We start from the raw sequence: 13569 nt of genomic DNA, 5'->3' as shown, positions 1-13569 counted from the left end.
TATATATATATATATATATATATATATATATATATATATTGATTAATAAGCTCCTCTGCAGAGCAAGTTGTGCAGCATTTAGGAGCAGCATTTAAAGGTCAGGGATTGAACAAGCTGAAATTATCAATTTAGTTTAGAGATGAGTTCTGCAAAATACATACTATGCAGATACAAATTAAATATGCAAAGCTCTCTGCAAATATATATATATATATATATTAGGGTCAGGCTGGATCTCACCTTACTTGTGTTGCAGAAAGGCAACAGAATACTTCTGCAAACTGAAATCGAATCCCCGAAATTTTATTTGCAAATTTGTCTTTAACTACTCAAGTGGGTCCTAGGTTAGATTTCTTAGGCAGAGCAATGACAGGGAGCCAGCGCGTCATCGCTTCATCTCCCGCAGAAGATGTCTTTGCGTTTATGCCCAAGTAACAAGTGCCCTCCACATTTCCACCACAGAGCATTGAATTTACCGCATCGACGCTGTGAGCGCGCCGTGAGTCAAGTAACATACGAACATCTGGGTAAAAGCTGCATTTAGGGCATCAGTAAAAAGAACAAAATAAATCCTGTTTCTAACATGGAAAACTCTGATAAGCCAGCGTTTATAGACTGTCCGTGCTTTGGCTGCGAGGCAGATTTTATGTTGCTTTGTGACCAAACTCTTACAGAAAGAGAGAAAAAAAAAAGTAATATATTTAAATGCGAGTACCAATCTCTCCCCGCATCATCCTGACTGGCTCAGCTCTGCACGCAGACACCACAAAGTATATATGAAATGACTCACCTGCTTTTCCAAGGTGAACATTTCCCCATGTCTTTCTTAGAATTAAAAAGAAGCCGGGACTGATTGTCCGTCTCGGAGTCTTCACTTGCAGTTGTAGAGTGTGTACTCCAAATATCCTTGGAATTCTGTAAAGCTTATGTTTTTAGGGAATAACCTTCTTGCGGAGCGAACACGGCCCTCATTATCCTTCTCTAAAATTCACGGATTCCCCTGCCATTAAGGCAATGTTCATATTATTTTTACTCCAGCGGGAAGCTCCCCTCCAAGTCCTGGTGCGTTTTGACGCTTTCGCCTTGACTCCTCTCTACGCGCGCACCGCGGGACCGCGCTGCGCTTTCCCGTGCGGACGTGTGCGGGAGCGCCAACTGGAGACTGATAAAGAGAGTTACTAGGTAACCAAGGGCACACTCATCATACATGAAAAGGAGCGGACGGTTTATGCCACCCAGCTATCCCCTGCCCATCTGCTCTGTCTGCTTTGACAACTCGTCAAATATAACCTTGTTTTATTAAGTCAAAGGGTCACTTTTTAGTGTCTTCTGCAGAAGAACCAATCCTGTGCTGAAGCAAAGTTTAGAATTTAGATTAAATTCTACAAAGATGACAGATCTAATCAAGACAGAGGCTTCTTTTTATTGGGCCAGAGTAAATTAATGAATGCACAGGGAGGGTTTTATTCTGAGCGGATGACTCGGGTACCTAATAAGTAAAACAGTAAATTTTATTCTTCATCTTGCTTTCCTGTATAAACTGCTTCTAGGAAACTGATAAATATTCATATTTCTGGCACAAGCCAATAAACTTTCTCTCATGTGATATCATTAGAACCACAATGGTCAGTATATAATTTACAGCCTTTATTTGTGACGGGTGATGAAAAAATGAGATGGTTTTTCAACTATTCTTAAAAATAAAGATCTGAAAGGTGTGGTGTGCAGTTGTATGCCACACAGATAACTAATACTCTTAAATAGCATCAAATGCAACCAGCTGCCTTTAGAAATGACCTTTTTAATAAAGATTTATATATAGATTTTTTCATTATTTCCGATATTGTTAAGAAAATAAGGTTCTTTTAATGTTGCAATAAACAAAAATGTTAAAGATTTTATTTTATTCATTTTTTACAAAATAAAAGATAACTTTTCTTTTTGGGGAGCAGAAAGGCAGTTCAGGTTTTGTTCCACCTGTGGAACCATAGGATTGGTGTGTATCGGGCAGAGTTAAATTACCTGTAGATAATGGGAAAGGTTTCGCAGTTCTATGGTAGTAGAACAAAAGGCAAGGTTTTGAGGAATTGTCAACTGCCCAAGGAGAAATTTTTGATCAAATGCTAACCCAACTGTTTTTAATATTCTTTTTTGTTTTTGAATTTTTGTTATTTTATTTTATTCATTTTTTATTTTTTCCTACTTGCTTTGATTCTGTTTTATCTTCCTGTATTTTAATCATATAAAGCATTTTGCATTGTCTCTGTACTGAATTGTGCTTCACAAATAAATTTGCCTTGCCTTGCCTTGCCTAATCTCCATAAAAAAAAGAGGTCTTCACTACTGGAACTTTTTTTTTTAATGTAAATGACTTTTATCACTTTAAAGACATTTGCACTTTATGACAAAAGAGCAGCTTGATTAGCACTATGACACTTTATTTAGCACTGCACTTTAAGCATAGATATGCACATAAAGAATCATTTGTGCGCAAGGATTTTAAATGATTTATTTGATATTTGAGTATTTCATCAGTTGGTGTGTAGCCTTTTCTTCTAGGCTCTGCACAGCTGCTCCATTAACAATTTGGGTAGTTGTCTGTTACTGTTTAGAAACTTTAGCATATGTTAGTGTACAATCTGTTGGAAGAGAGTGCAGAAGAAGTGTTGTGATGCTAGGAAAGTGACTTACCTGTTCTGTGTTCTCTCCAGGGTGTTTGGACAAATGCTTCTGTGGGGGTCAAGACACCTTTTATAGGTTCTGTGGGAGACAATGGAAAATATGGGGGGTTGGTGCACATACTTTGTGAGATTTCTATGGTGTTTGGGTGTAAATTTAAATTAGAAAATGTTCATAAAAAAACAAAACGTAAATGTGTATGTATATATTTGATTTAAATGTGTTTAAGGCAGAGATTTTGTATTTGATAGGAGGCTTGATGCTGTGAAGCTGAATAAACCTGCTGATACTTCCCCTTCACTTTGACTGATAGTTTCATTTTCTTACCGGAAAGCCAGCCAAAAGGTCGCCTGGTAACACTTGTTCACTAAAACTGTCAAGGCTCAGAACAGGCTCAGTATTCAGACAGACAGTAAGATATTTCAAAGGGCGTTTATTTAAAAATGACGGCTCTGCAGTGAACAGATAGGGTATCTAAGGCAAGAACCTCTGCAGGAGAAAAACTCAAGTTAGTGACCCCGTTAATCTGGCGAAGGATGATTATGAATGTGTGAGTCACTAACCTGGTCTTAAAGTTCGGTCCATACCCAGAGGAAGAGCTGGATTACAGCTGGACAACACGGGGTGAACGCTGCCCAGAGAGTTCCAGAGGTTTAAGTCTTAAAAACAGCTAAATTGGCAGGAGTTCAGATCCAAGCAGACGAAGGAAGGCAGGACAATCCAGAGGGCAAAATCAAAGCCGGTGTCGTAGAGTTTCAGGAGCCCAGGCCAGAAGATCCAAAGAGGTACCGAAGGCAAATCCAGGTCAGTGTGAGGAAGCAGTTCCAGGTTCGGTCAACAGGCACAATACAGCAGGAGTCTGAAGAAAGGTCAGGCAAACGGATCAGAACAGGCACACGCAGGTTCAGAGGTTCAAAGGCAGAACGGGTCAGGATCAGGCAATCTTTTTATTAAAATGGAGGACAGGGAAAATAATATTGATAATACAATATAAGGATGAAATAAGGGATACTCTTAAGATGTGTGTAGATGGCTTTAAAAAAAGGCTGTTTTATGTAGCCCTAGAAGGACTGTTTGGTGTTCCTACCAACAAACGGACCAGTAGTCGCCTTCTCTCCCCGAAAAAAGATATCCAATTGTATATACTGGTACTTGTAGTTTTAAAAACCAACCCTCAAGAAAACTTTATATTCGATTCAAGCCTCTATGAATGGAGGCTGAAAATCCCCACAGGCTGGCCATTGCAGTTCAAGAACTGCGACTGCATTTCTTAGGGTCAAAATCCTGATGAACTGATTGTACAGATGATGTTTTAAGGTTGACATTCTTGTTTCATGACCCAGCATACACATTTTGTCGTTTAAGTGATTTTGACGTCCAGATTGCTTGCGGTGTGAACGCACTTTGAGAGCAACCCATTCTTTCACAGATATTTGTTAAAACAGTCTGGATGCTTGGTTTTAAACACCTATGGCCATGGAAGTGATTGAAATATCTGATTCTAATAATTAAGTAGGCAAATCCTTTTGGCAATACAGTGTACTTATTAAATATGTGCATTGAAAAGATTGCTGTGAGGTATTGTTGATATGTGCTTTGGGCTTTGAGTTGCATGTAGCAGATTTTTTTCCTTCCTTTAACATCCTCCCGTGGTAAGAAATAAATGGGTTCCTGAATAGTCTGGCTTGTAAATGCTTCAGAAACTTTTCAACTTTTGCTCAGTCTGGATATGGGTCATCAAGCAGCTATGTTTCAATCTTAGGAAGTTAGATGTGTTTTACAAGTATTGCATATAACTTTGTCTTTCCTATTTTGCAGAAGTGCTGAGATAATTAAGAATGCTTATCATGTTGTATTGATAGCCCCAAAAATAGTTAGTTAGAATATAATTAGATCCCCTCATTAAGTATACATTCACAAAATATTCTCTTTACCTGTTTTGATTTAAGTTTTAGGAGACCTTCTAAATGTCAGGAATCCAGTTTGTGTGGTCTGTTTTTGTGTTTCCTTTCCTCCTCAACCAGGTGGTGCCCCGTCCTCATTGGGCCTCCCTGCACACCTGCGGAGTTTAGCAGAGTCTAACCTGAATTTTTGTTTTGCCAGTTTTGGGTTCTCTAGCCAAGCTGAGTTTTGCTGAGTCAAACTGAGTTTTTGTCAACCTGAGTCTTAACCTTGTTTTTGTTCTTTGCCTCTCGGCAGGAAGTTATCCTGCAAACTGGATTTTTTTCGGACCATCTCTCTCTGGAAGGATCAACTTTGCTTCTAACTGAGCAGTGGTTCCAAACAGGAGGTTTGGATCCACTTTCCTCAAGAGGTTGTTTGAGCTTCACACTGAGCAAGGGTTTCATCTGCGCCACAGCACGTTCAAGTACCGCAGGAAATCTGAGTGGCAGTCAGCTACTCCGTTCACCAAGGAACAACCGCAGACTGAGTAAACCCCGTCAGCCCACCATCAAACAAGACAATCACTGGAACATCCCACACAGACTGGATTCAGTAAAGACACCTCTTTTTCTGGAAATGTGAGTCTGTAACCTATTCCTCCTCTTTAAGCCAAAGAATCAAATTTCCCACTGAGCCTGAACTAACCGCAGTGTCTTCCCCTCACTTTCCAGTTCCGGTTTGACAGTGTTCAGAGCAGCACTGGACTCATCTCAATATTCTAAATAAACCTTTTCCCTGGTCTCTCTGTTTGGTCTTCTGCATTTTGGGGCAGACCCTTTAATTAAATCATGACACTAAATATTGTAACTTGGATTTTATTCGAATCAGTTATTTCCTGTTTTTTTTTTTTTGACATTTTACCCATCTTTACCAGCAGTGAATATCTTTGTTTGCTCTGGTGAATCTAACATGAACATATAATATGCCACAAAATGTAATCATCATTCAATTCTATAAACAGATTCAAATGTTTCAGAGAATAAAAAGTGTGTCTTGAATAATCTATGACTCACAAAATAGTTATGTCGTAAGAGTTCAGTAGTATACACTTTAGTATCGATCTTTATCTATCTTTGGAGTTAAACACAGACAGAATCAGTAATTACAGTAGCCTTCCTGGTTCAAATCATTTAAAACCTATTTAGTTCTCTTGAACAAAAAACTTGCGTCTATGAAAGGGGTTATTCCACACTTGTGTGGAGTGATCATGTAATTATAGAACAGCAAGGGGTGGATGCGACATTGGCTTTTTTGCCTTTGACTTTTAAATCAAACACCAATCATAGATAAAAAAGACGCAGATAATCTAATACCGACCAGGGTGGGAGGCCTGCTTTGACTGGGCAAGATGCTGGAAAAATACAAATGAATAACAAAAAATGGTACCACTGAAAGGGGGTTCTGTTGGCCTTACTCTTTGTGAGCCGCACCACCATGACATGAAGTGCATACTAAAGCTTTGCAAGTTCAGTCATCACAAGGACAGGTTTTTTTTCTTTTCCTCTCTTAAGGCATATCAACCCTGTGACAAACATAGAAATGCTGAGCCTTAGGCAACTGGAGAGGATACTTCAAAATAATCTTTAAGCCTACACACAGAAGACTCAGTAATTATATTTGAAAGCCATCACCTTAAAACTATTAAAGTATTTTGAACATGTAATCTAAAAATATGTTAATATTAAATAAAAGGTATGAAATTTGGTTCTAATACTTGAAGGTGACTAAAGGCATCAGACTGAAAAGAATAAAGGGGAAAAGGGTAGAGGGCTACAAAGGAACAAAACATTGGGCAGCAAAGCTCAAATCTGTCAAGTATGGTACAATCAAGACAAGGATACAAGAAGGAAAAGACAAATAAATTCGACAGGTCAGCAAGAGAAGAGAGTCAGCAGAACAGTGAAAAGGACAACTGCCATTCTGATGAACAGGACTGTATATCAATAAAGGGTCATTTTAACTGGAAGGAAACAGTCCTCAATATTAGAAGCGAAGTTTTACTTCTTACAGTATGTCGCCATGATAGTGTTATCTCAAGGTGAACACACTTTGACTCCGGAAAGAAGAAAAAAAACAAACATCATTAGGTTTAGTATTTCACTGGAGCTACACAACCAGGAATTCCTATTAAGGAATATTTATTTGCTTTGTTTTTTTTTTAAGCATGAAATATAATCAAATTCCAGTCTAAAGATCTATTTAAGTCATGAAAAGAAAAATCTGGATGTTGAAGAAAAGTGTTCACAAAAGTTTGCACGAACTTTGTCTCAATAGAATCCAGAATCCTTTCCCTGTAAGTCGTTTAGGCAATAAAAAAAAAGTTTCCCTATAATAATTAAAGTTTCTGACTTAAAATTAGGAAAAAAAGAACGTGTGTTAATTTATTTTAAAAGAAACAAACAGGTGTTTCTAATTTGAGACCTATATGGCAATGCAGTGTTTCACCAAATGACATCCATTAGACAAGAACTTTCAAAATTTGATGCTTCACTTAGACGTACCTTTCTAAAACATGAGTCAGGAGAAAAAATGACTTGTTAATGGCTCTCATACAGTTATTGCTTTTCAGTGCCTCTTTGTGTCTCTTTAGTCATAATGTTACATCAAAAGAAGTTTGCTAAGACAAAATTGTAAACCTCATTTATAAATTCGGCATCTTTTAAGATGCAGAAATGAAAAAACAATTAATAGCACATCAATTTGTTTCTAACCTGATCAGAAAGAGCCTGTGGCTTGTGTTTGGGATTGCACAGTTCATCTCAGAATAGCTTGAGATTTTGTAGATAATGTGGTTCATTTAAGCTGCAAAGTAGAGAAAAATAAATTTTTGGTTAGCTGATTGAAGCTCACCCACAGCCTAATTGTTCCACCCAAGAAAAACATGATTAGTTTAATTGCCACACTTTGAACCATCACGGTATCTTCCTTTGTGACTGAAAATTCCTTCTCAGTTTTTCGACTGCACAGTTTTGTTTCTTAATTTCGGTATTTCAGTGTATTTCATTTAATGATGAGAAAAAAACCAAAATTGTTTGCTTGTTAAACTCTATTTGGTCACAATAAACTTGCACTGTGCTCAACAGTGACTGAATGAGATCATTGTCAGCAATGAATCAATCTCTAACAAGGAAATAGTAAAAAAATAAAAAAGTAGCTCTCTGTGGTCAGCTCTCTGCCATTTTTTAGAAGCATTTTTTATAGTGGTATTAGGTCTGTTCATCTGACATTTATTACATTGTTGATGAATTATCACAGAAAGCAAAGTGATTCTAAGGTTTTGGTGGACAACGTCCAGAGCTCTTTGTTTCACTTTGATATGAGAACAGATTCCTTGCCCTATGGGGCAATGATGGAATGGCTTATTTTGCAGAAAAAGAAATAAGCTAAGCAGTAGGCATAAATCAAATTCCAGGCTAATGATCTTGTTTTTATATATAGACACACAAAAATAATGATACATGGTAATCTAAAATTTTAATTTACATTTTTCAATGCAAGTTTTAGATATCTTATACTTTAAAATCATTCTTATGTGTTGTCAAGACATTTGGAAGCCTGTGGGTACTATATGCAAACGTAGCAATAAGGTTCATAATTGTACACATTGGATCTTGCCTGGGTGTTTTTGTTGCCTGTGGCTTTAATGAAAAAAATTTTTTTTAAACCATTTATCTTCATCATTGTTTCTCCGTGTGTCCATGGCAAAGCAGTCTACCAACCTTTCTGACATTTATATGAACCGTTAATAATGACACATTGACCTAAGTGGGAAATGACTCAATTATACACACACACTGACACACACAGAGAGATATTGTAAAAAAAGAAAAAAAAAACTGTAATAATAAATCTATATTAAAGGATGGCGATTCGTTTTTTCTTTGTGAAGCTGCACATCTTGTGCATTTTCATACCCCCCTGGGAAACTCTTAATTAAGAAATTTAATAAAACCACTACAATCAATGTCTATTGTGCAATAATTTTGACAAGTGGCTGAAAATGAGCAGGATGAAAATTATCATCTCAAAAGGTCTGTGATGGAGTAAAAGGCTTGTGTCCCGTCCAGTCAGGAGAATTTTAGGGTGGGTTTTTGTATTTTTTAGTAGTGCACCAAATATTGCTTATGGTGAGGGCCCTGTCACACCTTGCTAATTTAGACAGCGTATGCCTGGCATCCCAGAATCTCTAAAATATTGGCATAAGCTGAACTTTCTATGTATTTTTTCAATTTTGGGCGTATGCATAACAATTCCAGACTGTATGTCCAATGACAGCCTAACTTATGCATAACGTATGGCACCGTAATGCCCATGAAATATCACAAGCCAGTGTCCTGAGGGGAGCAGTGATGCGCTTGGAGGCGCCGGGACTGCACAAAAAGATTTGATCGCGGTATTATCCTAGCTGCTGTTTACTGCCCACCAAAAAAAAAAATAAATAAAAAAGAAAAAGAAAGAAAAATGGTTTGCAGTTGCAGCAGATTCAGCGTCATGTCTGCTAGGAAGTTTGTTGGTCGCGGGCATGAATGCAGGGAGGATCCATCTCACTCATCTTCTCGCTCATCCTATGATGTGGATGCAGTCTGGAGGAGAACTGACGGTTTCCTCCTGTGAACCCCCTTTTGTACTAAAATGCTGCCAATATGCCATTATATAGTAGCTGTAAGTTAGAATCACGTTCAGTGGTCGCCTGGAACACATCAGATATTTTGATAGGCGTTGGAGATACGTAACGCATAAGTTATAAACAAGCTACTCACAGGTTTTGGTAAGCTAGACGCCATGACGTATGAGTAACTTGCACTTAACGTTTGTCAACAATCAGATAATTTACCTGTAACTTATGCCCCATGTATGGCATACGCTGGAATACGTCTGGAAATTTTGAGTATGCTCAAAATTCCTTTATGTACTTCCTGTATCTCGACGTGTGCTTCACCGTATTTCAGCGTGCTCATAACTTATACAAAATGTTTTTGCCAGATGTTCCTTACGCCTGGCATACACTGGTCTAAGTCATCAAGGTGTGACAGAGGCATTTGTTTGTAGAGAGGTTATTAATATGGCTGAAAGTAACAAAGGAGATTAATTTACATTTTCAGTTGTTTTGTGAAAACACTGCTTAGTGATTTGTAAGTCATGTCTCTTTTTATGTCTATGTGGTATTAAGTCTGTTGGAGAAAATTTGGTTGCAAACGTGTTAGAGGGGTTAAGATCACCAGCATGTACAGAGGCTTTAGTCCTCAACTTAGTCGCCACATATTCGAGTCCCAGCCTAACCCTTTGCTGCATGTCTTCTCCCATCTCTCTACATTTCCTGTCTGCATACTTTCAAATATAACTTAATAAAGGCCACAATGCCAAAAAAAATAATAATCAAAAAAAGGGGAGTGAAAAATGCAGTCTTGGTATAATTGCCATATTTTGAGACGGTGTATGCTCCTGTCATTGTGATCCTAATGGATGCATGCTACAGTACCTTTTCTTCAGGTGGCCACAGACAGAATTATGAAGTAAATAACAATGCACTGTTCCTAGATGTGGGCCTAAAATTACCTCATTAGACTTATGCACCAAAATAAGCCACACTGTTGGACATAATAACTCAAAGAGGAGTCCCTGGTGCTTATTTTTATTCAAGGACACAGTTCGATATGTTCAGACATGAACTAAACTGGGGGGAAAAATCTTGGTTCCTTAATGTTCACATGCAATGAAATTTGATGCCATGAGTTAAGTCTCTTTGCCAGAAACCTATATGGTGCTGGTGCAGGTAAAATGTCAAACAGGTAGATGGAAGATTGTAGCACAAGCAGAATTAGTACTAGCAATTCTCCTGTTTTTTACAGAAAAAAAAACCAAAAACAAATAAAAAATCTCAATTACATTGAGTCATTTTAGTGAAATTCAATATCTACAATGTCAAGCTGTGACAGATCAAAAGATTTATTTTGTAGCACCATCTGCACTCAAAGTGCTTCAAAGACATCCAAACAGTGGCCTCTGGAGTTTTTTTTTTTCGATAGATGACTGGCTCGAGTTCACCCAATTTCAGCTGTGACTTAATTCATGCAATCTCTGTATCCGTAGAGAATACAAATAAGTAATGTCTCTTCAAGGATACAGAATAGTAAAAGTTCCTATTTAGGAAGCCTGGAAAAAGCCAAACTGTTAGAGGGGAATCGAAAATGTCTGTCTAATCAAGCAATGATTATCCCAAATGAAGACTGGACAGATTTAGGTATAAAACCACTGCAGATTATTGTTCAGATTATGCCTAATATCACCTAACAGCCAGCGTGTTGTGTTTATACTACTAATGCCTACTGATGTGATCAGATTGGAAGTACTTAGCAGCTGTTTAGTAGGAATAGCTGTCCCTACTTATGCTGGGTTTTTCTAATTTGCATACTAAATCTGCATTTATATGCATTGTTTTCAAATGATGTCACAATCCCAAGGCCTTTGGGTGCATTTCTCATTTTCGTTTCTTTTTTTTTTCAAAATTTTCCTATTGCATTGTATGTTCTACAGTTCTTGACATGTTCTGTTAATTTAGCCATCTAGGGTTTGCCATTAAGGTTTACATTTGCTGGTTCTTTTCTTAGTTTGTTTATTATTTTTGGTTTACGGAGACCTATTTCTCGAAGGCTGAAGTAAGAAACTTCAGGAAAAAAGGGTAAGTCAAGCTTGACTGTGACTAATGCATTGTGGCTTCATCTGTTTCACAAAGGCCAAGCCAGGCTCAAAAGATGGGATAATTTCTAGGCAGGTAAGTAATCAAGCTAAAAGCAGGTGTGCAGCTTTTTTAGGAGACCATGAGATCGATCACAGATTGACTGATTCAGCAAACAATAGGTGATGGAGAAAATGTCTAAACAGCTTAAAATACACCTTTTCTAACCACTTAACTGAAAATATAATAATTTAAGAAGTTAACTGTCATTTACTCAACTAAATAAAAAAATATAAACCTTAAAATAACCAGTGGAAGCTAATATGGTAGCATGCAGATCGTAAAATTTATCGATTTCTATTACTCTTTTGTCCTGGCATTCAGTCTCTCCAGTATAAAGGTTTTAGTCTTTGCATGCAATGCAAAAGATTTAGGATCACACCCTGAGTACATCATGAATGGTATTAGTCGAAAACCCAGCTGTTTACAAATTTTTCATAATGTAGCTTTCTATGCTGTCCAAGAGCGACAGTAATTATTTTGCAGGAATTTTTTCCACAATATGTTCCTAGATGTGGTATTTATGAGCTAAATCCCAGGTTGTTTAAATTTTCAAAACCTCCCCAGCATGAGCTGCTATTTTCTGTGCAAATCAGTTCATGTTATTACAAATTTTCGTAGGTGCTCCCTTTGAAAATTCTGTCTTCATGGAGTCCACAAAGAGGGGAATGGAAGCCTAAAATGACGAAATTTGGCAGTGCGGACCTCGCGGATGCATCAAGCATAAACCAAGCTTAAAAGTTTCTGTGACTTGCTCATTATATGCAGGAACAAAGAGTTTATAGAAGCTGTGATCTAAAGAAGCTCCTCGCATTATCTTGATATTATCTTGACAAGCAAATATACTGGGATCATACTACTATTTTTTTTTCTGGAATAGTGTAACACCTGATTAATTATATTGCAAAGTATATGTCAATCTGCTGGAAAAGCATTATTTTTCAGCTTCACACCTTTTTTTATAGCTGTAATTGAAGGCTGTCAATGTGCAAAAATTATAAAGTTTAAAATTTGAAATTTTATTGTTCTTTCTTTGTTGTTCTTTTATTTTTAACAAAAACATTATCACATTTAACTAGTTATATTGAAACTCACTTGACAAAAAAACACACACAAAAATAGTGCAGAATCATTTTCAATGTATTCAGATGTGTAGTTGTCTCAATTAATGACTAAATACATTGATAAATAACAAACAATTTATTTTCCATAACTGAATTTTCTAGTTGTATTTAAAGTTCCAAAAAAGAGAAGGTTTTCCGAATTCTTTGACATTCTGAACCATAAAAAGTAACTGCATAGTTGCTTTGGTAGTTAACTAGTTACCTTGACTGAGGAGTAACTGAGCAACTGACTTATATGTATAACAAAGTTTTTTTTTCATAAAATAACTTGTAACTATAACTAGTTATGTTTTCTAAGTAACGTTTCAACATTGGTTATTTCTACACTGACTTTCTGCACATGCTGGTCATGTTCAGTGCAAGAAACATTCAGACCGGAACCTGATGGTCGCTGCGTTGAAGTAGTAGTCTGAACAACTTTGCAAAAAAAAATCAAACTTTGCCTCTCGCCCGTGGACTGCTGGAGATAGGCCCCACCACAACCCTGACATAGTAAGCAGCAGAAGATTAATTGATGGGTGGATGGACAGATAGACCATCAGTGTGAACACAGCCTCTATTACGACATTCCTTTGTCGTCAGAATTCATACCAGTAGAAAATCTGGCAGTTTATTAGCAAAAACAAGGCCTATTTTAGATGGGATTCAGCTAAAACTGGTTTGGAAACAATAAGATCTGTTCAGATAATGTAATTAACGTAATTAATGTATGTTTTTGACAGGTAAAACCATACCTAACTCTTACCTAAACATAGAAAATTTCTGTTAACAAATCACCTTCTTGTGCTTCAGACAGACATTCTATGCAGTCCAAAGCTTCTATAACATTTTTGAATTCTTTATCAAAAAATGAAAAAAAAAAAAAGGTATTTAAGCTGTTCCAAGGTTTCCTCTTAGTTGTGTCTTTTATTTCATGTTACATGCATTATTGCAGCATTGCTAATCCTTCCTTAACGTAGTTCTTTATTCTGTGGCTGGGGAAGGTTATGAAGATGTTTATATCCTTTTAATAACAAATACGCTTTTTAGATTGTGCAGCAAATAGTGGCTTTGCTAAGATTTTCAGCATCTCCAACTGCATACAGG

General features: G+C 37.1%; 1 protein-coding gene across 1 annotated transcript in view; it reads right to left on the bottom strand.

The window, feature by feature from the left end:
- The window catches only part of nlgn3 (neuroligin 3), a 268431-nt gene extending 267347 nt beyond the window's left edge, over positions 1–1084 (bottom strand). The window contains exon 1 of the mRNA XM_015381581.1: positions 791–1084. The gene's annotated coding sequence lies outside the window, so the exon portion shown is untranslated. The remainder of the gene's footprint in view (positions 1–790) is intronic.
- Between the last annotated feature and the right edge of the window lie 12485 nt (positions 1085–13569).

This window comes from Cyprinodon variegatus, unplaced genomic scaffold (assembly GCF_000732505.1).
Source record: "Cyprinodon variegatus isolate N-32 unplaced genomic scaffold, C_variegatus-1.0 Scaffold236, whole genome shotgun sequence".
NCBI lineage: Eukaryota > Metazoa > Chordata > Actinopteri > Cyprinodontiformes > Cyprinodontidae > Cyprinodon > Cyprinodon variegatus.
This window is presented reverse-complemented; position numbering and strand designations above follow the sequence as displayed.